Source organism: Xyrauchen texanus, chromosome 21 (assembly GCF_025860055.1).
Source record: "Xyrauchen texanus isolate HMW12.3.18 chromosome 21, RBS_HiC_50CHRs, whole genome shotgun sequence".
Taxonomy (NCBI): Eukaryota; Metazoa; Chordata; class Actinopteri; order Cypriniformes; family Catostomidae; genus Xyrauchen; species Xyrauchen texanus.
The window spans coordinates 43,375,958-43,402,356 of NC_068296.1; the positions used below are offsets into that span (position 1 = coordinate 43,375,958).

The 26,399-nt window shown below is 41.9% G+C and overlaps 2 non-coding genes across 2 annotated transcripts; both read right to left on the bottom strand.

Moving 5' to 3' along the window:
* Nucleotides 1-3,904: 3,904 nt before the first annotated feature.
* Nucleotides 3,905-3,978, bottom strand: trnai-aau (transfer RNA isoleucine (anticodon AAU)). Its single transcript has one exon. It is a non-coding gene; the product is annotated as a tRNA-Ile (tRNA).
* An 18,594-nt stretch (nucleotides 3,979-22,572) lies between these two features.
* Nucleotides 22,573-22,644, bottom strand: trnaq-uug (transfer RNA glutamine (anticodon UUG)). The gene has a single exon. It is a non-coding gene; the product is annotated as a tRNA-Gln (tRNA).
* Between the last annotated feature and the right edge of the window lie 3,755 nt (nucleotides 22,645-26,399).

A 26,399-nucleotide genomic window follows, 5' to 3' on the forward strand; every position in this document is an offset into this window, starting at 1 on the left:
TGACTGATGTGCTAAAAACTGTTGTGGACCTGGAAGAAGGAAGAACACCAACGAAACAGCCTGCTGACAACTGTGAACATATACAGCAGTACAACAACACTGACATAGCAATTCCACCTTTAAAAGTAACGCATGTCCAGGGTGACGTTTGTGTCTGTTTCAACAGACCAAGACTGTTAAGGACTGGATGGTCTGACTGCAGGATCAAAATCAACGTACATGACAGAACAATGGACAATTGTACAGCGGTCATCAACAACAAAGAAATCAACTTCACATGCCCATTCAACAAACCGAACGAAAGTTCACCAGCTGCGGTGTGGGTGTGTGGCAACAGAGCTTATCACCGTTTGCCTAAAAAAGTCTGGTCAGGTTGCTGTTATCCAGCTTTAATGAATGTGGGAACTTCTGTGTATTTGCCAAACAAAGTAGGTAAAAGGGAGAAACGAGATGTTAAGATCTTGCCTGAGGCCTTGCCAAATCATTATGCGGGGTATACATTAACTGACCCATGGACAACACCGGGAGCAAATATAGGTTGGTCAATTTTCTTAGGGGTGGGTACAGCGGTAACGATTAACAAAATTAATGGGTTAGCATGGACAGTATTAGCGATAGCCAATAGCACAGAAAATGCTTTGACATTAGTAAGCGAGGGAATGCGTCAATTGAGAGAATCAGTTATTCAAAACCGCTTAGTCTTAGATACTCTTACGGCAGAAAGGGGCGGAGTCTGTAAAATGTTGGGGGTATCATGTTGTTTTAACATTCCTGATTACAGTGATAACATAACCAATATCATTGATCACATGAGAGAAGCCGTAAAGGAGCCCTCCCCAGCTACTGGTAGTCAGTGGGAGGGGTGGCTGATATCTATGTGGTCAGGCTGGTTCTACCGGATAATTCAAACTGTCTTGCCAATTGCTGGTATGGGGTTATTAATTCTGTTCTGTTTACCATGTATTATGAAGTGCATTTCCAGCTCAGTACAGAGACTGATCAGGGCGGGTACAGTTAGCAGAATAACGTCAGTTCAAGCAGTGAAACTGACCAGGTACCCAGCAACTGATGAAGAGCAGTGTGATGATTATGACAGCGATGACATATACACAGAGATGTGATGAACTCTCTCCTTGCCTTTCTGAGGAATATGAAAGGGATTTTCTAAACTTTGTTTGATTGTTTACATTTTGATAATATTGATTTACTGTTTTTATTTACTGTTTCTTTTTATTTATTTCTTTTTAATTTTATTAAATTTTTTTAGGTTGTTGAATCAACCGCGGGGTGATGAATTGATATGTTTTTTCCTACTAATGTGATCTATAAAAATGTATTTGCTTGCTAAGTAATTAAGGGCCTATCCTTACGAAAACAGAAGTTTTTCCTTCTACATTTTTCAGTAAAGTCCAAGTAAAATGATCAGCTATATGAAAATCAGACATGAAGGGTATAACTGTGATGTAAAGACTTGAATTAATTCTATTCTTAAGATTTAACAGTACAATGGGTTTGACTAAAATTAGGAAAACAAGGCTGAATTTTTTTATATATATAGTTTATCAAGTGAAATGATAAAGAGGAGGAAACTGTTACGGAAAAATTCAGTATTATTATATTTATTTGTTCCCAAACTGTTAATTTCATTTAATCATGTGTTTCTGTGAGAGCGTCCAGCAGATGAAGCAGGACAGGAAAGAACAAACGTAATAAAACCAGATGGGCCAGGAGGATAGACACCTAGAGCCCGAGAAGTGACCTTTTCAGGAGAATACAGGGGGTCGTTTAATAATAAAATGAAGTCCCATGTCCCCCTCCTGAGAGAAGCAGGAGGTAATTTAGGTCGTAAATGAAGGCCTTTTTGGCTTCTCAGGGACAAAGAAACAGTTTGACCTTCCCTGGGGGGGGGGGTAGAAACCATCCCAAACCAGTTTAAAGATATGGGATATCTAGAAACTGGGTGGGAGGGGTTACAATGTCAGAGAATTGTATAAAATATCCATGTTTTGTTGAGTCTAACAGGCATTCTGTTTCGAAACTGGGTAGCTGCGGTTTGTGAAAAGAATCCTCAGAAGAATAAACCTTTTCTCTTTATTACAATTTGCCTCCTGAAAGTTTTCTTACACTTTTGATGCTGTTTTTATTAACCTCTGAAAATTGCTATTACAGTTCCATTTCTCATGTAGTGCTCATAGTCATCTGCATCTATTGCTTTCTCTTAAGGCAAATTGAATGTGTACTGAAGTTTCCCTGGAAAGACTTACCATGTCACATTATTTATGGGGGCTGACCTACTTGACCACAAAACTCACATATGATTTAGGATCACTGCTTTGCGAGACTCCTTGGACATGGTCTTTCTGACCATTGGAAGGGCCCATGGCCCACTCCAAAAGGAAACAAACAAGAGTGGTTTGGTACCTCTGGGCCGCAGAGCTGAGGAACAACAAAAATTTAAGAAAGGCACGTTGCCCATCTAGTAGGAGGGGAGTTAGCTCAAATGGTAGAGTGCTCGCTTAGCATGCGAGAGGTAGCGGGATCGATGCCTGCATTCTCCATGAGGATGTTTGCTTTTTAGGAACTGTTCTCTAATATCAGACCTGGTCATCACAATTTGAATGTGATAGACCTGGCCAGCAGAGTTGGTACATTTTCACTCCAAACTGTAGATTTGGAGTCTCGCAACTTTACAAAAGTCCTTCTGATTGGGTCCTTTGCACCTTTTGGCACAAAAGTCACAGAAGGTCCCGCCGAGATCTTAACTGGTATCTCTGGATTCTGGGGCCAGAGTGCTAACCTTATTTCCTCATGGATTTCCATGAGGCTACCCTGCAAATTAGAGCTCAGCAGAAGAGAGATTCAGAACAAAAGTCTGCTGTATGCAGCAACACTCCACGAGGGAACTTTCTCTTTTACGTGTTCTTCACTAATTTTACAGATCTGGGAATCAAATTATGTTTTTGATACATTATATTACATTACATTTATTGATTTAGAAGGTGCTTTTATGCAAAGCAGCTTATAATAGAGGAATAACACAACATAAGCGATTCATCTTAAGGAGACAATACAAAAAGTGCTGCATTCCAAATTTTCAATTGTATCAGAAAAATACTATGCATGAGAGTATAGAGTTCAGAAAGAGCAATATATGAAGATATTTTTATATAAGTGTATGGAGAAATGCTCATGGACCTGGCAACCTGAGTATTTCAGCAGGAGATTTGGAGGATCACTGCTTTTGAAAAGTACTTTTGATTGGGTCAGCGCTTTATTCAAAGAGGGTCCCACCGAGATTTGAAAAGTACTTTTGATTGGGTCCTCCGAACCGTCAGTGCAAAAGTCAAAGAAGGTCCCACTGAAATTTGAACTCAGATCACTGGATTTAGAGTCCAGAGTGCTAACCATTACACCATGGAACCGCCATTAATTGTATGCACTCTCCTGGGTTTGGAAAAAAAAAATGTTTTGTTGAAATTGGCAAGAGAAAGGCATATTTTAGGCCTCTTGATGGGGATTTCAACAGCCAAACTCTGTGTTTGGCCACAAGACCCTAAGGAGAAAATGCTTGCTTGGTTGTAAAAACATGTTTTGTTGAAATTGGAAAGAGAAAGGCATATTTTAGGCCTCTTGATGGGGATTTCAACAGCCAAACTCTGTGTTTGGCCACAAGACCCTAAGGAGGTTCCGCCAGGATTTGAACTCAGCTTGTTGGATTCAAAATGCAATGTGCTAACCAATACACCATCTGCATTTACTGCTGAAAAGAAGTTGCGAGTATTATTGCTGTTTGGTAAGGAGTTTGAAACAGGCCATGGGCAGCCTGTATCTAAGCGGTGATCTTTGGTTTATCAGTCTAATGCTCTCCTAACTTTTCTAGAGAGATTCAGATCAAAAGTCACCCTGGCCAATACGGGGATCAAATCCACGACCTTGGCGTTATTAGCACCACGCTCTAACCAACTGAGCTAACCGGCCTTGTTTTGTGTTTATCACTGCCCATTTTTACAGAAAATGCTTGCTTGGTTGTAATGCTGACATTAAGACTTTGCACCCCATGGGATCAAGTTTGAAGATCTAAGGGCAAGGACAAGTTATTCTTGGATTTGAACACGAGACACTATTGCACCCAAATCCAAAATCATAACTCTAGCCCCACCAGCCACCTTGCAATGTCTGCTCTCTTAAGAAAGGTCTACACAAACCTCATTAGGTTCTGATGCTCAGCATGGCATGCCAACGTACACTTATTTTCAGTCATACAAGTACTGCTCTTATCTACATTAATGTGGAAATAGAGATATCCTCAAAAGACTTTGGCAAGCATAAAATGGAATAACATTTATCGCCAATAACTCCTAATGAAATTGCGAATGACAATTTTGCTTCATATGTTCCATTTCTCAATTAGTGCTCATAGTCATCTGCATCTATTGCTTTCTCTTAAGGCAAATTGAATGTGTACTGAAGTTTCCTTGGAAAAACTTACCATGTCACATTCTTCATGGGGGCTGACCTACTTGACCACAAAACTCACATATGATTTAGGATCAATGCCTTGCGAAACTCCTTGGACATGGTCTTTCTGACAATTGGAAGGGCCCAATGCCCACTCCAAAAGGAAACAAACAAGAGTGGTTTGGTACCTCTGGGCTGCACAGCTGAGGAACAACAAAAATTTAAGAAAGGCACGTTGTCTTTCTCCCAGGAGGGGAATTAGATCAAATGGTAGAGTGCTTGCTTAGCATGCGAGAAGTAGCGGGATCGATGCCTGCATTCTCCATGAGGATGTTTGCTTTTTAGGAACTGTTCTCTAATATCAGACCTGGTCATCACAATTTGAATGTGATAGACCTGGCCAGCAGAGTTGGTACATTTTCACTCCAATCTGTAGATTTGGAGTCTCGCAACTTTACAAAAGTCCTTCTGATTGGGTCCTTTGCACCTTTTGGCACAAAAGTCACAGAAGGTCCCGCCGAGATCTTAACTGGTATCTCTGGATTCTGGGGCCAGAGTGCTAACCTTATTTCCTCATGGATTTCCATGAGGCTACCCTGCAAATTAGAGCTCAGCAGAAGAGAGATTCAGAACAAAAGTCTGCTTTATGCAGCAACACTCCACGAGGGAACTTTCTCTTTTACGTGTTCTTCACTAATTTTACAGATCTGGGAATCAAATTATGTTTTTGATACATTATATTACATTACATTTATTGATTTAGAAGGTGCTTTTATGCAAAGCAGCTTATAATAGAGGAATAACACAACATAAGCGATTCATCTTAAGGAGACAATAATACAAAAAGTCCTGCATTCCAAATTTTCAATTGTATCAGAAAAATACTATGCATGAGAGTATAGAGTTCAGAAAGAGCAATATATGTAGATATTTTTTATATAAGTACGGAGAAATGCTCATGGAACTGGCAATCTGAGAATTTCAGCAGGAGATTTGGAGGATCACTGCTTTTGAGAAGTAATTGGGTCCTCAGAACCGTCGGTGCAAAATGCAAAGAAGGTACACCAAGATTGGAACTCGGATCACTGGATTCAAAGTCCAGAGTGCTAACCATTACACCATGGAACCAACATAACCTGTCTTCACTCTCCTGGGTTTGGACAAAAAACATGTTTTGTTGAAATTGGCAAGAGAAAGGCATATTTTATGCCTCTTGATGGGGATTTCAACAGCCAAACTCTGTTTTTGGCCACAAGACCCTAAGGAGGTTCCGCCAGAATTTGAACTCAGCTTGTTGTATTCAAAACACAATGTGTTAACATTACACCATCTGCATTTACTGCTGAAAAGAAGCTGTATCTAAGCGGTGATCTTTGGTTTATCAGTTCGGTTTATGCTCTCCTAACTTTTCTAGAGAGATTCAGATGAAAAGTTACCGTGGCCAATACGGGGATCAAATCTGAGACCTAGGTGTTTTTAGCACCACACTCTAACCAACTGAGCTAACTGGCCTTATCTTGTGTTTTACTGCCCATTTTTACAGAAAACGCTTGCTTGGTTGTAATGTTGACATTAAGACTTTGCACCCCATGGGATCAAGTTTGAAGATCTAAGGGCAAGGACAAGTTATTCTTGGATTTGAACACGAGACACGTTTGCACCCAAATCCAAAATCTTAACTCTAGCCCCACAAGCCACATTTCAATGTCTGCTCTCTTAAGAAAGGTCTACACAAACCTCATTAGGTTCTGATGCTCAGCATGTCATGCCAACGTACACTTATTTTCAGTCATTCAAGTACTGCTCTTATCTACATTAATGGGGAAATAGAGACTTCCTCAAAAGACTTTGGCAAGCATAAAATGGAATAACATTTATCGCCAATAACTCCTAACAAAATTGCGAATGACAATTTTGCGTCATATGTTCCATTTCTCATGTAGTGCTCATAGTCATCTGCATCTATTGCTTTCTCTTAAGGCAAATTGAATGTGTACTGAAGTTTCCTTGGAAAAACTTACCATGTCACATTCTTCATGGGGGCTGACCTACTTGACCACAAAACTCACATATGATTTAGGATCACGCCTTGCGAGACTCCTTGGACATGGTCTTTCTGACCATTGGAAGGGCCCATGGCCCACTCCAAAAGGAAACAAACAAGAGTGGTTTGGTACCTCTGGGCTGCACAGCTGAGGAACAACAAAAATTTAAGAAAGGCACGTTGCCCATCTACCAGGACGGGAATTAGCTCAAATGGTAGAGCGCTTGCTTAGCATGTGAGAGGTAGCGGTGTAACAGTTAAATGTTACTTATTGTGTTATTCTACTACCCACCATTAGGGGACACCATTGGTACTTTATGTTTAGTTAAATACCGGTAGGGAGTAGAAGAAAGGAGGGCTGTTTGGTAAAAAGGAAAGCATGGCTTCCCTCTGGTAACCTTACCTTTACTGATGTCCTGATTGGGAAACTTACCATTTTTTTTGCTCAATCAAAAAGTTGGGAATAGAAAGGAGTATTGAATCTGGTCTGGACTATTACCAAAGATTCAATAACTATACATCTACATCATCTAGAAGAGTTCTACTTTCACCTATGGACTGTGGCATACAAGTATTACCACATTCGTTGCATCCAACATTACACACTCATATCATCATGACTATTAATTTTGTATTTATATATATATATTTGTTTGTTGAGGACTTTGAATTATTGGATTATGGTATGTTAATTTGTTTCGGGTTTATTATTGTGCATTTCACTATTGTTCTTTTCTCATAATATGTCTCTACGAATAAAAGCAGTTTTCTGTCCTATTGTTTTTTTTACATCAACCAGTTTAATGATTGTGATAATTTGGTATGCAGATCCCTCCCCAAAAGACTTTAAGATTTATTGTAAACTTTACTCCTAGAAGTATAAGTTTGTTATATAATGGCGCCTGAACAGGGACCTACTAATTAACTTCACACACTGATGTTTTACTGTATTTTGAGTCTTTATTAAGAATGACAAGCCATAATACTCTGGGTGATGAGGTCATACCTAGCCTAGTTTTTGCATCAGAGTCCTTCAACGCTCACAGAGAACCACTCAGTGACCAAATCAATACATTTAGTGATTTGTACCTGGACTCTGAGGAAGATAACTCCAGTGAGGATCTGTATAATTTTCCTTTACCGCCCCCTCCTCCACTTGAACTAGGACAGTCAATCCCCTCTGTTACACCTTTTAATGAAAGACTGGATGGAAGAGTAACATCACTTGAAGGCCGAGTGGATGAATGTGTCTCTCAGGATGAGATGGAAAACAAATGTAAAGCAATCGAAGCAAGATTGCATTATTTTGTAGAACGTGAATGTGACAGAGTTAAAAAACAGCTGGAATTTACCATACAAGATTTAGGAAGATCCATGGTGGACTGTCTAAAAAGAACAGATATCCAGATTGATCAAAAATTCAAAGCTCTTATGTCAAACATGTCTACTCCCAAACAGCCCCATCTAAGTTCCTCATTACCCACTCCAGTCAAGAATGGAAGAGATCAAACCTTTGATGTGCAGCTCACTAGTCCCGTAATATGGATATGAGTGTTCAATGCAATACAACCCTTCCTGACTTTAGCAATACTCAAGATCAAATCAAATCAAATCACTTTATTGTCACACTACCATGTACACAAGTGCAACAGTAGGTGAAATTCTTGTGTGCAGTTCCGAGCAACATAGCAGTCATGACAGTGACGAGACATATACCAATTACAATAAACAACATACTTACACAACACAATAAATATATACAATGCACAGTAAACAATACACACAATATAGAATACACAATATACAATAAGTGGGAGTATATGAAATATATATAAGTAGTTGAATTGAGGAGAATATGTTGACATTCCAGTGTGAGATTATAGGTTAATAAAGTGCAGTGCTAATTATTGATCCTGATAGATCAAGTGTTCAACAGTCTGACTGCTTGGGGGAAGAAGCTGTCATGTAGTCGGCTGGTGTGGGTCCTGATGCTGCGATACTGCCTGCCTGATGGTAGCAGTGAGAACAGACCATGACTCGGGTGGCTGGAGTCTCTGATGATCCTCTGAGCTTTTTTCACACACCGCCTTGTGTATATGTCCTGGAGGGAGGGAAGCTCACCTCCGATGATGTTCCTGGCAGTTTGCACCACCCTTTGCAGGGCTTTGCAAAGACACACCATGATCTGTTGATCATAAAACATACACCACCACCTCTGCTTTTACCAGAATTATTTCGCTCTGTCCGCTCGGTTATCTGTAAGGCAGATAACACAGCAATCTCTCGTCTCTCCTTGGAAAGAGATCCGCGCTCTCAGCTCGCAGAGCTTGTTGTCCAGAGACTGAATATTTGCCAGTAGTATACTGGGTAGCGGGGGTCGATTTGCATGACGTCTTACTCTGACGAGAACGCTGGCTCGTTTTCCTCTTTTCCTTCTGCGTTTCCGCAGCCGAGCAGCCCAGACAAAGGGCTCCACCGGCGTGTTTGTAAACAGCGGGTCGGCATTAAGGAATTTGAAGTCCGGTTTTCGATGTGTAATTGTAGAATCAATGTCCAAAAGCATTTGTCTGTCGTAAACAATAAGGCAGACAACATCCAAGACAAAAAAACAAAGAACTGTAAACAAAACAAACAATAAACCGCAGTGTTGTATCGGAGCTCGCAACGCAGCAGCCAAACTCGGCGCCATCTTGACTCCCATCTTGATGAAGATCAAGATGAAGATCCCTTAGAGTTTATTGAAAGATGTGAAGAGTATTTTGCTGTTCGTCCTCTTTCTGACTCTGAGATACTGGCTGCCTTAACGACTGTATTGAAAGGAACAGCTAAAGATTGGTGGATGGCTGAAAGAAGGAATGTCAGAAATTGGAAGCAGATTAAGGAAGCTTTCTTACTCTCATTTCTGAGTGAAGATTATGAAGAAGTGGATGCAAGAAAGTTATAAGAAAGGAAACAAGGAGTCAAAGAAAATGTGCATGAGATGGAAAAATGAGATGACTGAAAGAGAAGTAGTACAAGCTATACTACGGAATTGTAATCCACGGTTATGAGAGGAACTGTGAGAGATGTGGGTGAATTGGTAAGAATTGGCACACAGATAGAGCGAAATTTTGAGGAGTCTAGAAGATACTGGAGTCAGGTGAATGGGGAAGAACAAAGGAGGACACAAACCTCTCGTGAATTTCAACGAAAACCTCATATAGCTAATACCAGAGTCATGCAATCCACTCAAAATTCAACACGACCAGACATTAAAACTGTCTATATTCCCATAGTTATCAGAGACAGATATTTTTCAGCCATGGTGGATACTGGTAGCACTTTATCCCTTATCCAGGAATCCTGTTGGAAACAATTGTGTAAAGCGGAACCATACCAGCAGTACCAAGGGCAGTCCTTCATCCTAGCTAATGGACAGAGGCAGACAGCTGTGGGAAAGGTAAATTGGAGAGGTGAAATTCAAGGATCGGAAGTGGATCTGACATTGTTCATTATGAGGGATACTGATTTGACCATACCAATCATTTTAGGCATGGATTTTCTACTGATGACAGGTATTGTGTTAGACTTCCAAAAAGCTCAGTACGCGTTGCCTTCTGCCATAGGAGCTAAGCCAGATTTTTTTCTTTCATTTTTGAGCAGTGATGTCTGTTCCACAGTGCATTTTTATCTTGCTATACCCAATCTTCCAGTTACTGATGGCACCTTGCAGACTATTCAGCAACTTGTTCAAAATGCTGACACTCAACCCTGGATTAAAAGGAATCTAGAAAATGTTATGTTAGACTGGCCAACCGTTTGTACCCACGACATTGGACATACAAACCTGATAAAACACCGCATTATTACCAAAGATGAAATACCAGTCAGGAATAGAGCCTACAAAGTTTCTAGGGATAAGCAGCAGTTCATAGGTACTGAAATCAAAGAGTTGTTAGCCCAAGAAATCATACATCCTTCAATCTCTCCTTGGGCTTCTCCGGTGGTAATCGTTCCAAAGAAGGGCGGTGGATCAAGATTCTGTATTGACTATCGAGGACTGAATATGAAGACACATCTTGATGCTTATCCCATGCCACAAATTCCGGACATTTTAGAGTCACTACATGGAGCTGCTGTGTTTACCACACTCAACCTTAAAATTGGCTATTGGCAAATGGAGATGGAAGCAGATAGTATCCAGAAAACAGCATTTGTGACGTCCTCAGGGTTATTTGAATTCTTACCCTTCCTTTTGGATTGAAAAACTCTGCCGCTTCAGTCCAAAGATTAATGGAACACGTACTCAGGGAGTTAAGAGGAAAATGTTGTCTGGTATACATACACGATGTGGTGGTGTATTCTCGGAAGGAAATGGAGCATCTTCAACATTTAAACCAGGTCTTCAAGTGTCTACAGGATGCTGGCCTCACTCTAAATCTAAAAAAATGCAACTTCATCCAAAGAGAACTGACGATTCTTGGTCACATTGTTTCAGCAGAAGGAGTAAAAACTGATCCAGCGAAGGTAGCTGCTGTCCAGGATTTTCTGATACCCCAATCGATTAAGGATGTTCAGCATTTGGCAGGGTGGTACCACCGTTTTATCCCAAATTTCTCAACAAAAGGTGCACCTTTACATGCTCTTAAACAAAAGAAAGCTTCATGGATTTGAACTGATCAATGTCAGCGTGCCTTGGAGATAATAAAGAAAGACTTTACCCAAACACCAGTACTAACCCCTCCAGATTTCAGTAAGACATTCAAGGTACAGACCGATGCTAGTGAGACAGGATTGGGGGCTGTATTAACCCAGGAAACAGAAGGAGAGGAACATGTGGTAGCCTATGCTTCTAGGCTATTAAGAGGAGCAGAAAAACGTATTCAGTTTCAGAGAAAGAGTGTTTGGCTGTCGTGTGGGCTGTTGAGAAATGGAGACATTACTTGGAAGGGCAACCTTTTGAAGTCGTCACAGATCATGCAGCTCTCACATGGGTTTTTCAGCATCCCAAACCAAACTCTCGTCTCACACGGTGGACTATACGTCTGCAAGGCTTTCAGTTCACAGTTAAATACAGAAAAGGTATATGTAATGTCGTAGCCGATGTGTTGTCTAGAAACCAAGAACATCCAGGATCATCAGAGCTGCTGGCTGTAGTTAAAGCTAACAAGTCGACTGCTTTTCCAACAAATTTACCTGTAGATCTTTATCAGATCACTACTGTACAACAAAATGATTTGGAGATCCAGGAGCTATGTAAAAAGGCTAGCTCACAAACTTCTCAGGACCTTTCAAGAGTACATTACTTGCTTGAGAATGGAGTACTGTTTCGCAGTGTACCTGATGGAAATAAGGGACAGAAACTACAGCTCGTCATACCAATGTGTTTTCGTAAAGAGTTCTTGCAATATGTCCACGATAACCCATTAAGTGGTCATCTTGGAAGATTAAAAACCCTTCTTCGACTTCTGGACATAGCCTATTGGCCAAATGTGAGAACTGATGTGTGGAAGTATTGTAAAGAGTGTCAAACATGTCAAAAGTATAAGCCTGTGTTAACCAAGTTATCTGGATATCTACAGTCCACACCAGTAGTCGAACCCGGTTAGATGCTTGGAGTTGATCTGATGGGTCCCTTCACAAAGAGTGTCAAGCAAAATGAACATCTATTAGTTATCGTTGACTACTGTTCCAAGTGGGTGGAGTTATTCCCTTTGAGAGTGGCGAAAGCTCCCCAAATAGCCAGAATCCTAGTAGAGGAAATATTTACTCGATGGGGCACCCCTGCTTATCTAGTGTAGGATAGGGGAGCTCAGTTTACTTCACAGATACTTTCCTTAATCTGCAAACAGTGGGGAGTAATACAAAAATTGACCACATCCTATCACCCCCAAATGAATATGACAGAACGGATCAATTGCAACTTAAAGACAATGATTGCTTCCTACGTGGGAGATGAGCATCACCAGTGGGATCAGTGGTTACCTGAATTTAGGTTTGCAATCAATACTACTTTCCAGGAGAGCACAGGATTCACACCAGCCGAAGTAGCTCTGGGACGGAAATTAAAGGGACCGTTAGAGAGGGTTATACATCGACCTCCGGCTCCTTGTAGTCCTGCCTATAGTGTGTTGGAAAGACAAGAACACCTCATTGACCTAGTGAAGAAAAATGTGGAACGAGCTCAACATAGACAAAAATACTACTATGACCTGCGATGCAAGTATTGTAAATTTCAGGTGGGAGATGTAGTCTGGGTCCGATCTCACCCTTTATCCAGAGCTGAAGAAGGCTTTATGGATAAATTAGCCGCAAAGTGGAAGGGTCCAGCTAAGATTCTCAAATGTCTTGGTCTTGTCAACTATTCTGTTTCTTTCCTTAATGATTCTGAAAATTTTGAGACTCATCATGTGCAGAATTTGAAAATTTGTTATGGTTATGACAAGTCTCTTAATGATCAGGGGGTATGTAACAGTTAAATGTTACTTATGGTGTTATTCCACTACCCACCATTAGGGGACACCATTGGTCCTCTATGTTTAGTTAAATACCGGTAGGGAGTAGAAGAAGGGAGGGCTGTTTGGTAAAGAGGAAAGCATGGCTTCCCTCTGGTAACCTTACCTGTACTGATGTCCTGATTGGGAAACTTACAGATTTTTTTGCTCAATCAAAAAGGACTCCTTTTACCTACCTTTTTTTTACCATTGATGCTTTTTCCTACTACATGGTACATGTTGGGAATAGAAAGGAGTAATCTACCTGTATAATATCTTATTGGCCTTGAGTCATCGAAACGTGATATTAATCAAGAGGATAAGAACTGTTTTCTAATTGTGTCTGGAATGCTGTGTGGAGTATTGAATCTGGTCTGGACTATTACCAAATATTCAATAAATATATACATCTAAATCATCTAGAAGGGTTCTTCTTTCACCTATGGACTGTGGCATACAAGTATTACCACATTCGTTGCATCCAACATTACACACTCATATCATCATGACTATTCATTTTGTATTTATATATATATATATTTGTTTGTTGAGGACTTTGTATTACTGGATTATGGTATGTTAATTTGTTTCAGGTTTATTATTGTGCATTTCACTATTGTTCTTTTATCATAATATATCTCTACGAAGAAAAGCCGTTTTCTGTCCTATTGTTTTTTTTTTTTACATCAACCAGTTTAATGATTGTGATAAGTTGGTATGCATATCCCTCCCCAAAAGACTTTCAGATTTATAGTAAACTTTACTCCTAGAAGTATGAGTTTGTTATAGCGGGATCGATGCCCGCATTCTCCATGAGGATGTTTGCTTTTCTCTAATCTCAGTCCTGGTCATCACAATTTGAATGTGGTAGACCTGGCTAGCAGAGTTGGTACACTTTCACTTCTGTAGATTTGGAGTCTCGCAGCTTTACAGAAGTCCTTCTGATTGGGTCCTTTGCAACTTTTGGCACAAAAGTCACAGAAGGTCCTGTAGAGATTTTAACTGGTATCTCTGGATTCAGAGGCCAGAGTGCTAACCATATTTCCTCATGGATTTCCATGAGGCTACCCTGCAAATTAGAGCTCAGCAGAAAAGAGATTCAGAACAAAAGTCTGCTTTATGTGGGCCTGGCATGCAGCAACACTCCACGAGAGAACTTTCTCTTTTACATGTTCTTCACTAATTTTACAGATCTGGGCATTAAATTATGTTTTTGATACATTATATTACATTACATTTATTGATTTAGAAGGTGCATTTATGCAAAGCGGCTTATAATAGAGGAATAACACAACATAAGCGATTCATCTTAAGGAGACAATAATACAAAAAGTGCTGCATTCCAAATTTTCAATTGTATCAGAAAAATACTATGCATGACAGATTAGAGTTCAGCAAGTGCAATATATGTAGATATTTTTTATATAAGTGTATGGAGAAATGCTCATGGACCTGGCAAGCAGAGTATTTCAGCAGGAGATTTGGAGGATCACTGCTTTTGAAAAGTACTTTTGATTGGGTCAGCACTTTATTCAAAGAAGGTCCCACAGAGATTTGAAATCGGATCAATGGATTCAGAGTGCTAACCATTACACCATGGAACCAACATTAATTGTCTGCACTCTCCTGGATTTGGACAAAAAACATGTTTTGTTGAAATTGGCAAGAGAAAGGCATATTTTAGGCCTCTCGATGGGGATTTCAACAGCCAAACTCTGTGTTTGGCCACAAGACCCTAAGTAGTTTCCGCCAGGATTTGAACTCAGCTTGTTGGATTCAAAATGCAATGTGCTAACCATTACACCATCTGCATTTACTGCTGAAAAGAAGTTGCGAGTATTATTGCTGTTTGGTCAGGGAACTTAGAGTGTTGGTGGAAATCTGCCCATTGCAATCACTGGCCATCGTACGTTTCATGGATGCGAGGGACGATGAAAGGTTCGTGTACCACCCTATTGCAACTTATTTCATAGACCAGATGGAGGATGTTGGTTTGTGGACAGAGAAATTTCCAAATAGTGACGGGTCCGGTTTACATGCCCGAACGGACGCACGTAGGGTGCGACGTAAGCTGCGGTGAGCCCCCCGGCGTCCCGTGGTCCCACTATCTGCCCCGTGACCACTTATAATGCCCAATGCCCACCCTGGGGTGGCAGGGCTGTCCACAGACCCATTAATCATCCCCCTGACCCACTGTTTTACCCAAATTGACCAGTGAGACCCCCTGACCACTCTGGGGGGGCGTGGCTGTCCACGGATCCATTATCATCCCCCTAACCAACTATTTCCCAAGTAGGTTTTTACGCTCTGGGATTTCACGGGCCACGTGTTTGGCCCCTGGGGGCTTGCTAAGTATTAAAGCCTCTGATGAAAGTACCTTTGCACACAGGCCTAAAATGAAGCCTGTCTCATTGATTCTTATGACAGGCAGAGAGATCTGTTGAAAATAATGAAAAATACTTTTTTACATCCTAGACCTTAGTCCTCTTAGTATGTCGATAAGGGGCTTTTGACGTGTCACCTTGTGAAACCTGGGGTCCATTGGAGCTCAGGCAGCAAAGTTAGAGCACGTCCCACTTACCATTTGTACCGTTCATTTTCACAGCGGGTCCGTGTACACGACCCCGAAAGCTCCAAACGACTCTGCATGTGAATCTGTTGCTTCTCAGGGGCCCCCTAGTCAGTGTGCAAAGTTTCAAGTCCCAATGACTTCGTTAAGTGCTTAATTGGCTGACTAATGTGTTTATGGGGTGGCTGTGGCTCAGATGGTAGAGCGGGTCAGCTGCTAATTGCAGGGTTGGTGGTTCGATTCCTGGCCCACACAACTCCACATGCCGTAGTGTCCTTGGGCAAAACACTGAACCCCAAGTTGCTCCCAATGGCAGGCTAGCGCCTTGCATGGCAGCTCTGCCACCATTGGTGTTTGTGAATGGGTGACTGGGAAACAGTGTAAAGCGCTTTGGTAACCTTTAAGGTAATAACCATTTACCATAATGTGGCAATAATTTTCCTATAATATTTTTCTTGATTTTTTAAAAAGTAATTCCTTAACTCTGAGGGACACACCTTTTTAATATGTTGTTTCTGAGGGCCCAACAATGAAGCATTTGAAGCCCCCAAGTCTTAGCATCAATTTCATCCCCGTACACGAAACCGCTGTAGAATTGCATTGGTTCAATGGGCAAGTGGGATTTCTTGTAAAAACAGGTCAAAAGGTCGCAGGACCTCCGAATTTGGGATTCTGGAGCCCCAGGGGCCCCCGAATCAGTGCCTAAAATTTGGAAGCTCTAGACATTTTCTGAATGCACTCTTTCAGCTCTAGACCTTAAATGAACACCCAAATGACTTTGCACATGCGAGAGGTTCTTTCTGGCTTTGAGAGCAAAAGGCCTGTGAGGTTGATTCTCTCATTCAATTAAAAAATAAAATTGAAAAAAATTTCATTCTAGAGAGTTGCGCTTTTAATATGACACGCTAGGGGCCCCGGACTACCAGCACGTGAAGTTTGGGGCACAGAGGAGCTTTCTAGAAAAAGTCCATCTGCCATTTATTTCATTCATTTTCTACAACGGGTCGATGGACGGGGCACCGAAAGGTCCAAACGACTCAAAAACGACATATGCGCGTCGTCAGGGCATCCTTACACAGCGTTGGGAGTTTCGTGACCTTTTGACCTTATTTTCAATTCATTTGGCCCATTTAGGGATGTTGTCCACGAACACGTTGTGAAAAATGCATTGATTCAAAGGGATAATGGGATGCCTGGAAAAGAGTGGTCAAAAGGTCGCAGGCTCTTGAAACTCCCGGTCCGCGAGCGTCTGGTCCCCACGAATCAGGAACCAAAGCTTGGGGTCTCTAGAACCTTCCTGAGCTTATATTCAAACCCTAACCCTAGTGGTCTCTAATCCTTCAAGAGGCTCTTTCAAGCTTTAAGAGCAAAAGGACTTTGTGAGAATCTTGCACAAACTCCCCCAAAATGTTTCCTTTTTTCTAGAGCATCGTGCTCTCGGTATGTCTTTTGAGGGGCGTCAGGCTACCGCCGTGTGAAATTTATGGGCTGGGGGAGCTTTCTAGAAAAAGGCCACGTGCAATTTGTTTCATTCATTGTCTGCTACGGGTTGGCGGACGGGGCTCCGAAAGGTCCGAACGACCCGAAATTGACATATGCGCATCGTTGGGGTGCCCTTAGACAGCGTGGAGAGTTTTGTGACCTTATGACCTTATTTTCCATTCATTTGGCCCATTTAGGGACATTGTCCATGAAAACGTTGTGAAAAATCTGGGGTCTTTAGGACATCGGGAAGAGCAATCCCACTTACCATTTGTACCATTCATTTTCACAGACTTGGAAAGGTCCAAATGGCTCCAAATTGAAATCTGTAGCTTCTCATGGGCCCCTTAGACACTGTGAAAAGGTTCATGTCAGAATAACTTTGTTAAGTGATTAATTGGCTGACTAATGTGTGTAATGTGACAATCATTTTTCAGGAATATTTTTCTTGATTTTTTTTAAGTACTTGCTTAACACCGAGGGACATGAATTCATTACATGTTGTATCCGAAGGCCCCAGGAAGGAGTACTCGACGGCTGAAGTTGCTGGCATATGATTCAAGGCTTTTTTTCACTGAATCATACAGGAAGTGCCCACTTCCAATTTGTTTGAATGGCACCAAATGCATGGCTCGTGGGAATTAATTTTTTAAGCTCATTGTGCATGTTTATGAGTTGATAGTTGCATCAGCGTGTTATATTGTGCTGAGTTGAGTACTATTTCATAAAGGAACATAATAAAGCATACTGTTTCCCCCCACTACAACCTCAATTGCATGTATTGGCTTGAATTTGGATCCCCTCCCCCTTCTCCATTTTCAAGCCAGTTGCAATGGTTCTCCAACTATAAGCGTATTACAATGGTAATGATTAATAATTGACCTTTGAGTCTCACACTTAAGCTAATTGTGCATGTTTATGAGTTGATAGTTGCATCAACGTGTTGTATTGTGTATTCTGAGTGCTGCCAAAGGGATTTTGTCAATAAAACTGCATGTAAATGTTACTCTAAGTGTTTAAAATGAATAGCCCTGCTGTTGAGTCTCCATAGAACAAACTGCTTATGGGTAGACCCACTTCCAATCAATTTAATGAGACAAATTGTATGTGGGATCTCAGCTATCCCTGTCTGTGATTCTGTGCTAAGAAATCAACTTTTTAGCACTTTTGCTCAGTGCAGTTCTCAATATGTTAATATATGTCTATGTATGTATGTATCTATCTGTAGGATGTTTGTCTGTCTGTCTGTCTGTCTGTCTGTCTGTCTATCTGTCTGTCTGTCTGTCTATCCTTTTAGCCCATTACTTTGATTGGAAGTGGGACTACCCACTTCCAATCAATTTAATGGGACAGATTGTATGTGGGATCTCAGCTATCCCTGTCTGTGATTCTGTGCTAAGAAATCTCCTTTTTTAGCACTTTTGCACAGTGCAGTTCTCAATATGTCCAATATATGTCTATGTATGTATGTATCTATCTGTAGGATGTCTGTCTGACTGTCTGTCTATCTGTCTGTCTGTCTTTCTGTCTGTCTATCTTTTTAGCCCATTACTTTGATTTTAGCACTTTTGCACAGTGCAGTTCTCAATATGTCCAATATATGTCTATGTATGTATGTATCTATCTGTAGGATGTTTGTCTGTCTGTCTATCTATCTGTCTGTCTGTTTACCTGTCTATCTGGCTGTCTGTTTATTCTTTTAGCCCATTACTTTGATTGGAAGTGGGACTACCCACTTCCAATCAATTTAATGGACACAAAATCATCACTTGGTGGACTTCATTTTATGAACTCCAGGATAACATTTATGACATATAATCACATTAAGGTGACTCAGTGAAGCCCCCTGATCAACCTAAGCCCTTCAAAACATAACAATTTCACTGACCACGGAACCTTTATTTCTGTGAATGGGACGAATTGTACATGGGATGTCCAGATCTCAGCTCTCGGGCTACGACCTCGGGACTGACCTCGTTCGAAAGGGCTGCCTGAGACCTTTACAACGAGCCCAGCTTCGTCTCACTAGCCCACCAGGAACATAAAAAGGGCCCATGGTGCTGCCTGAGGGGGAGATAGCCTCTAAGTGGTGCTGAAAGGAAATCAGCATTTGCCAATGCAAATAAATTGCACGTGGGCAGTCCCACTTCCAATTGACTTAATGGGACAAATTGTATGTGGGATCTCAGCAATCCCTGTCTGTGATTCTGTGCTAAGAAATCTCCTTTTTAGCACTTTTGCACAGTGCAGTTCTCAATATGTCCAATATATGTCTATGTATGTATGTATCTATCTGTAGGATGTTTGTCTATCTGTCTGTCTGTCTATCTTTTTAGCCAATTACTTTGATTGGAAGTGGGTCTACCCAATTGCAATTTAATTGCATTGGCTGAAATCATCACTTGGTGAACTGCATTTTTATAACTCCAGGATCCATTTTATGACATTTAATCACATTTAGGTGACTGTAGGACTCACCCTGAACATAGTTCACCCTTCAAAACATAAAATTTCAACAGTCCACAAAACCTTCATTTCTGTGAATGGGACAAATTGCATGTGGGATGTCCAGATCTCAGCTCTGGACAGACTTATTGTGCTCAAACCTCTGTTTTGTGGTTCTCCAAGCCTCCTCTTTCTATCTTGTGAGTTTCAAGAAAATCAGAGGAAGTCGAACATTGCGCGCACAAATCCTTAAAGGGGTACGCACAAAATTTTTGACATCCTCCGATCTTAATGAAATTTATACCATAGAAACAGGAGGCTTGGAGAAGAACAGAAATACAAGTTTCAGCTTCCCAAGTCTGTCAAGAGCTGAGATCTTCATATCACAACTCCAATTTGACCCATTCACAGAAATAAAGGTTTCGTGGTCAGTGGAATTTTTTGGTTTTGAAGGGCTTATGTTGTTCAGGGGGAGTCCTACAGTCACCTTAATGTGATTTTAAGTCATAAATATATGCATATGCAATAAAATTGCATGTGGGATGTCCAGATCTCAGCTCTGGACAGACTTATTGTGCTCAAACCTCTGTTTCTGTGCTTCTCCAAGCCTCCTCTTTCTATCTTGTGAGTTTCAAGAAAATCTGAGGAAGTCGCAAATTGCATAAATTTAGAGAATTCTGTCTGTCTGTCAGTCCTTTTAGCCCATTACTTTGATTGGAAGTGGGACTGCCCACGTGCAATTCATTTGCATTACTTGGTGGACTGCATTTTTATAACTCCAGGACTAAATTTATGACATATAATCACATTTAGGTGACTGTAGGACTCCCCATGAACATAGTGCACCCTTCAAAACATATAAATTCAACTGAACACCAAGTGATGATTTCATCCAATGCAAATAAATTGCATGTGGGTAGTCCCATATACAGTCAAATGAATGGGCAGTGGTCTGTTGGAGGACAAATAGCTATACAATCAATTGCTAATGGACAGTTAGTCTGTCGGTGGACATGTAGGACTCCCCCTGAACATAGTGCACCCTTCAAAACATATAAATTCCACGGACCACCAAGTGATGATTTCAGCAAATGCAAATAAATTCCATTTGGGTAGTCCCACATACAGTCAAATGAATGGGCAGTGGTATATTGGTGGACATACATCTATACAATCAATTGCTAATGGACAGATAGTCTGTTGAATAAACTGTACGTGGGTAGTCCCACTTACAGTCAAATGAATGGGCAGTGGTCTGTTGAATAAATTGTACGTCGGTAGTCCCACTTACAGTCAAATGAATGGGCAGTGGTCTATTGGTGGACATACATCTATACAATCAATTGCTAATGGACAGATAGTCTGTTGAATAAATTGTACGTGGGTAGTCCCACTTACAGTCAAATGAATGGGCAGTTAGACTGTTGGTGGACATATAGCTATACAATCAATTGCTAATGGGCAGTTAGTCTGTTGGTGGACATGTAGGACTCCCCTTGAACATAGTGCACCCTTCAAAACATATAAACTCCACTGACCACCAAGTGATGATTTCAGCAATTGCAAATAAATTGTACGTGGATAGTCCCACTTACAGTCAAATGAATGGGCAGTGGTCTGTTGGTGGACATATAGCTATACAATCAATTGCTAATGGGCAGTTAGTCTGTTGGTGGACATACAGCTATACAATCAATTGCTAATGGGCAGTTAGTCTGTTGGTGGACATACAGCTTTACAATCAATTGCTAATGGGCAGTTAGTCTGTTGGTGGACATACAGCTATACAATCAATTGCTAATGGGCAGTTAGTCTGTTGGTGGACATGAAGCTATACAATCAATTGCTAATGGGCAGTTAGACTGTTGGTGGACTCAGTTCATGTGCAAAAGAGATGGTTAGCGGGCAGAGAGCGGGTCAGTGGACAGCCCCGCCCCCACAGGGTGGTCAAGGGGTCTCCCTGGTCAATTTGGGTAAAATAGTGGGTCAGGGGGATGATAATGGGTCCGTGTACAGCCCAGTCCCTTCAGGGTGGTCAGCCCTTGTCAATTTGGGTAAAATAGTGGGTCAGGGGGATGATAATGGGTCAGTGGATAGCCCCGCCCCCCTCAAGTTTTTCAGGGGTCTCCTGGTCAATTTGGGTAAAATAGTGGGTCAGGAGGATGATAATGGGTCCGTTGACAGCCTACCCACCCCCCCCCCCGCCCACCGGGTGGTCAGGGGGTCTCACTGGTCAGTTTGGGTAAAACAGTGGGTCAGGGAGATGATGCGTTGCCCATCTACCAGGTGCTCGCTTAGCACGCGAGAGGTAGCCACGAAATCGATGCCCCATGAGATCGATGCCCGCATTCTCCATGAGGATGTTTGCTTTTTAGGATATATTCTCTAATCACAGACCTGGTCATCACAATTTGAATGTGATAGACCTGGCCAGCAGAGTTGGTACACTTTCACTTCTGTAGATTTGGAGTCTCGCAGCTTTACAAAAGTCCTTCTGATTGTGTCCTTTGCACCTTTTGGCACAAAAGACACAGAAGGTCCCGCCGAGATTTTAACTGGTATCTCTGGATTCAGAGGCCAGAGTGCTAACCTTCTTTCCTCACAGATTTCCATGAGGCTACCCTGCAAATTAGAGCTCAGCAGAAGAGAGATTCAGAACAAAAGTCTGCTGTATGTGGGCCTGGCTTGCAGCAACACTCCACGAGGGAACTTTCTCTTTTATGCGTTCTTCACTAATTTTACAGATCTCGACATCAAATTATTTTTTTGATACATTACATTACATTACATTTATTGATTTAGAAGGTGCTTTTATGCAAAGCGGCTTATAATAGAGGAATAACACAACATAAGCAATTAATCTTGAGACAATAATACAAAAAGTGCTGCATTCCAAATTTTCAGTTGTATCACAAAAATAGTATGCATGACAGATTAGAGTTCAGCAAGAGCAATATATGTAGATATTTTTTATATAAGTGTATGGAGAAATGCTCATGGACCTGACAAGCAGAGTATTGCAGCAGGAGATTTGGAGGATCACTGCTTTTGAAAAGTACTTTTGATTGGGTCCTCCGAACCGTCGGTGCAAAAGGCAAAGAAGGTTCCACTGAGATTTGAACTCAGATCACTGGATTCAAAGTCCAGAGTGCTAACCATTACACCATAGAACCGACTTCTATTGCGTGCACTCTCCTGGGTTTGGACTATGGTAAATAACCTTGAAAAACAGGTGTATTTCTTCAAAAACAAAATATGTATTTCTTCAAAAACAAAATGTGTTGCTGTTAATCAATAGTATTCTGATGTGAGTCCTTGGTGTGTTTCCTTTGTGCTGGCACATATGAATGGTGTCTTGTTCTAATAAGCTGAATGTATGATATCTTTGCAGCTGGTGTTTTCTTTCAAATAATAATGTGTATGAGCAAACAAGGCTGCCTCATTGTGGGAATGCGCTGAAAATGTAGGACAAAGAAAAAAAGTATTTGGCTGTTTACGCAGATGTTTCTAGGAGTTGATATACTCTGTCCATGAACTGTAATATGAGTTCAAGATATGAGAGGCTACCAAAGATGTATGTTTCTAGATGGGCGAGGGAAAGCAACAAGGCAGTGACCTCATTAGTCAGAGATGGTGGGTAACAAGATAACAAAAAGGTACATAACTGAGAACTTAGGAAAATGAGTCAGAACGGACAGCTGACCGATCTCAAATTTGTTGGTGTTCAATAAACTACAACTTTGGCATCTGGAACTCAAAACTTTCTTACAACTTAGAGAGATTCATCGTGATTTCCACAACATATTGCTGGCGACCACGAAGGGATGGCAGTGAGGTCAAAGGGGTCGAAAGGTCACCGACAGGACGGCTTGCGCGAGTTACACAAGATCACCGGCACCACAAAATCAAGGTAAGCGCTTTGCTTAAGGTGATCTTGTGTGATCTGTGATAGCAAGTCCCAGTAAGTGACTTCCCTGAGACTTTTGCCGGTCTGGACATAGAATAATTTGGACTAATTGGCTAAAATAGAGGCGAGTTCCAGATTTCAAAAATTGGGGATGGGATAAGAAAGTTTATTTAAAGAAGGTAGAAAAAGCCTGGGCGAGTCGAGAAGCGACGGCTTGTGAAAATTCCCTGTTAGGTGCATTTATTCAAGGTTTTGCCAGAAGAGTGGCTGAAAATCCTGTACAGGTGAAAATCCTAACACGGGTGGAGAAGTGAAAATTCAAGTAAAATTCCTCCAGGTGTTATATTAAGTTATTTATTGCAGTGTTTGACGGAACCCGGACTGTGCAGAAAACGGGGAATTGTTGAACTATGTGCATGTTTGAGATAATTAATAATGTGCATGACTAAATATGTTGTTGGTGCATGTGTGCTTACGGTACTAATTGCGCTGTTCTTGTGTTTATTCAAATGCATGATAGCAGTGTTGATGATGTATTTTGTGCAGAGGCAGAATAATACAGAGAATCAGGTGCAATGAGGAGATGCTAAATGAGAGCAAAAGTGGAAAATTTCTCGGAACCAGTAATTAACTGAGAGAACCTCGGATGGTTCACCGGACCATGGGAACAAAGGTGGCTGGAAACCCAGGAAACATTGAAAAGGTGTTAGTCCAGTAGTGCTTTGACGTAAAGAATTCTGGGCGTATTTGGCCCATGCGAGGAACTGGCTCCATGTCTCGTGGTGGTTCTGGCAAAAAGTGCGGAGGAAACGGTTTATTTCTTGCACTTTTCTTTCCGTTTGCCCATTCGCCTGAGGATGGTACCCAGATGTTAGAATGATCGTGACCCCAAGGAGAGAAAAGAAAGCTTTCCAGACCTGAGATATAAACTGGGGACCACGATCGGATACAATATCCTCAGGGATGCCAAAATGACGGAACACCTGGTTGAAAAGATTCTCTGCGGTTTCGAGGGCCGTGGGGAGTCCAGGTAATGAAATCAATTTACAAGCCTTAGAGAATCTATCCACGATGATAATGATGCACGTGTTACCTCCAGAAGATGGTAGATCGGTGATGAAATCTACCCCCAGATGTGACCAGGGTCGCTGAGGGACAGGGAGTGGTAAGAGTTTCCCGGATGGTAGATGGCGTGGAACCTTGGATTTAGCACAGATTTGGCAACCTTGGACGAAGCGTTTTACATCTCCCCTCATCCTTTGCCACCAGTACCGTGGTTGAAGGAGATTAAACGTTTGCGTGGCTCTGGGATGACCTGTACCCACAGAGGAATGCACAGACTCAATAAGAGGTAGACGAAACTCATGTGGGACATAGGTAAGATTGGCTGGGCACTCAGGGGGAGGTGGATCTCGTCGTGTACCTCTTTGGATCTGGTCGTCAATATCCCAAAGGATCGGGCTGATGAACACCGATGTTGGTAAGATCGATTCAGGTTCTTCAATGAGATCTGGGGGAGCATGAAGTCTGGAGAGAGCGTCGGCGCGGATGTTCTTGGATCCTGGGCGGTAGGTTATGTGGAAATGGAAACGGGTGAAGAAAAGGGCCCAACGGGCTTGTCTCGGGTTCAGCCTCTTGGCTTCTTTGAGGTACTGCAGATTTTTATGGTCCGTAAGGACTGTGAATGGATGTTGAGCACCCTCGAGCCAATGTCTCCACTCCTCCAAAGCCAGCTTGATGGCGAGAAGCTCACGGTTTCCCACATCATAGTTTTGTTCTGCTGAAGATAACTTCTTGGAGAAAAAAGCACAACGGAGAGGTTTGACGGTATCTTCCTGCTGTTGGGATAGGATGGCACCGACTCCGGTCGTGGAGGCATCGACTTCCACAATGAAGGCAAGGTTTGGATCAGGATGATGCAGAAGGGGTGCAGAGGTGAATTCCTGTTTCAAGATGTTGAATGCTGTGTCTGCCTCAGGAGTCCAGGTTAAAGACTTGGGTTTTCCCTTTAAGAGAGAGGTGAGTGAAGAGGTTATGGTACTGTAGTTATTGATGAAACGTCGATAAAAATTTGCGTATCGTTGGAGTTCTTTTATGGATTCAGGTGTTGGCCATGAGGTGACTGCTGTGACTTTCCCGTCATCCATCTTCACTCCATGTTTGCTGACGACATAACCGAGGAACGGGACAGTCTCTTGGTGGAATGTACACTTTTCTGCCTTGAGAAAAAGGGAATGATCTCGTAAACGCTGGAGTACTTTAGAGACATGGTGTTGATGGACAGTTTCGTTGGGGGAAAAGATGAGTATGTCGTCAATGTAGACAATCACAAATTTGTTCAGGAAGTCACGGAGTATCTCATTCATGAAATCTTGAAACACGGAAGGGGCGTTGACCAATCCATATGGCATAACGAGGTACTCATAGTGGCCAGACGGGGTAATGAACGCAGTTTTCCATTCGTCCCCTTCGCGGATTCGAATAAGGTTATACGCACTTCTGAGATCTAACTTGGTAAAGATGCGTCAGCCTCTCAGTTGTTCAAGAGAGGTGGGAACCAGAGGAAGGGATATTGGAACTTGATGGTTATCTTGTTCAGTGCTTGTGATGTCGATACAGGGCCTCAATCCTCTGTCCTTCTTGGTGACAAAGAAAAAACTGGAGGCTGCTGAAGAGGTAGATGGGCGAATGTATCCCTGTCTCAAGGCTTCCTGTATGTACTCCTCCATGGCTCGTTGTTCAGGGATGGAAAGAGAGTAAATATGACCTCGAGGTACCGATTCACCTGGCTCTAAGTCAATCGCACAGTCCCAAGGTCGATGTGGTGGAAGATGGGAGGCCTTTTCGGGACTGAAGACATCGGCGAACGTGGAGTAAGAGAAAGGAATGTCTGTAGACTGTTTTTCCCGAGGGCTTTCAACGGATGTCACAGCGATGGGAATACTCACTGGAGAGGGGGAAACCGGCTTGGGAAGTTCAGGAAAACAGGAAGGGAAACATGTTGACCCCCATTGCAGAATT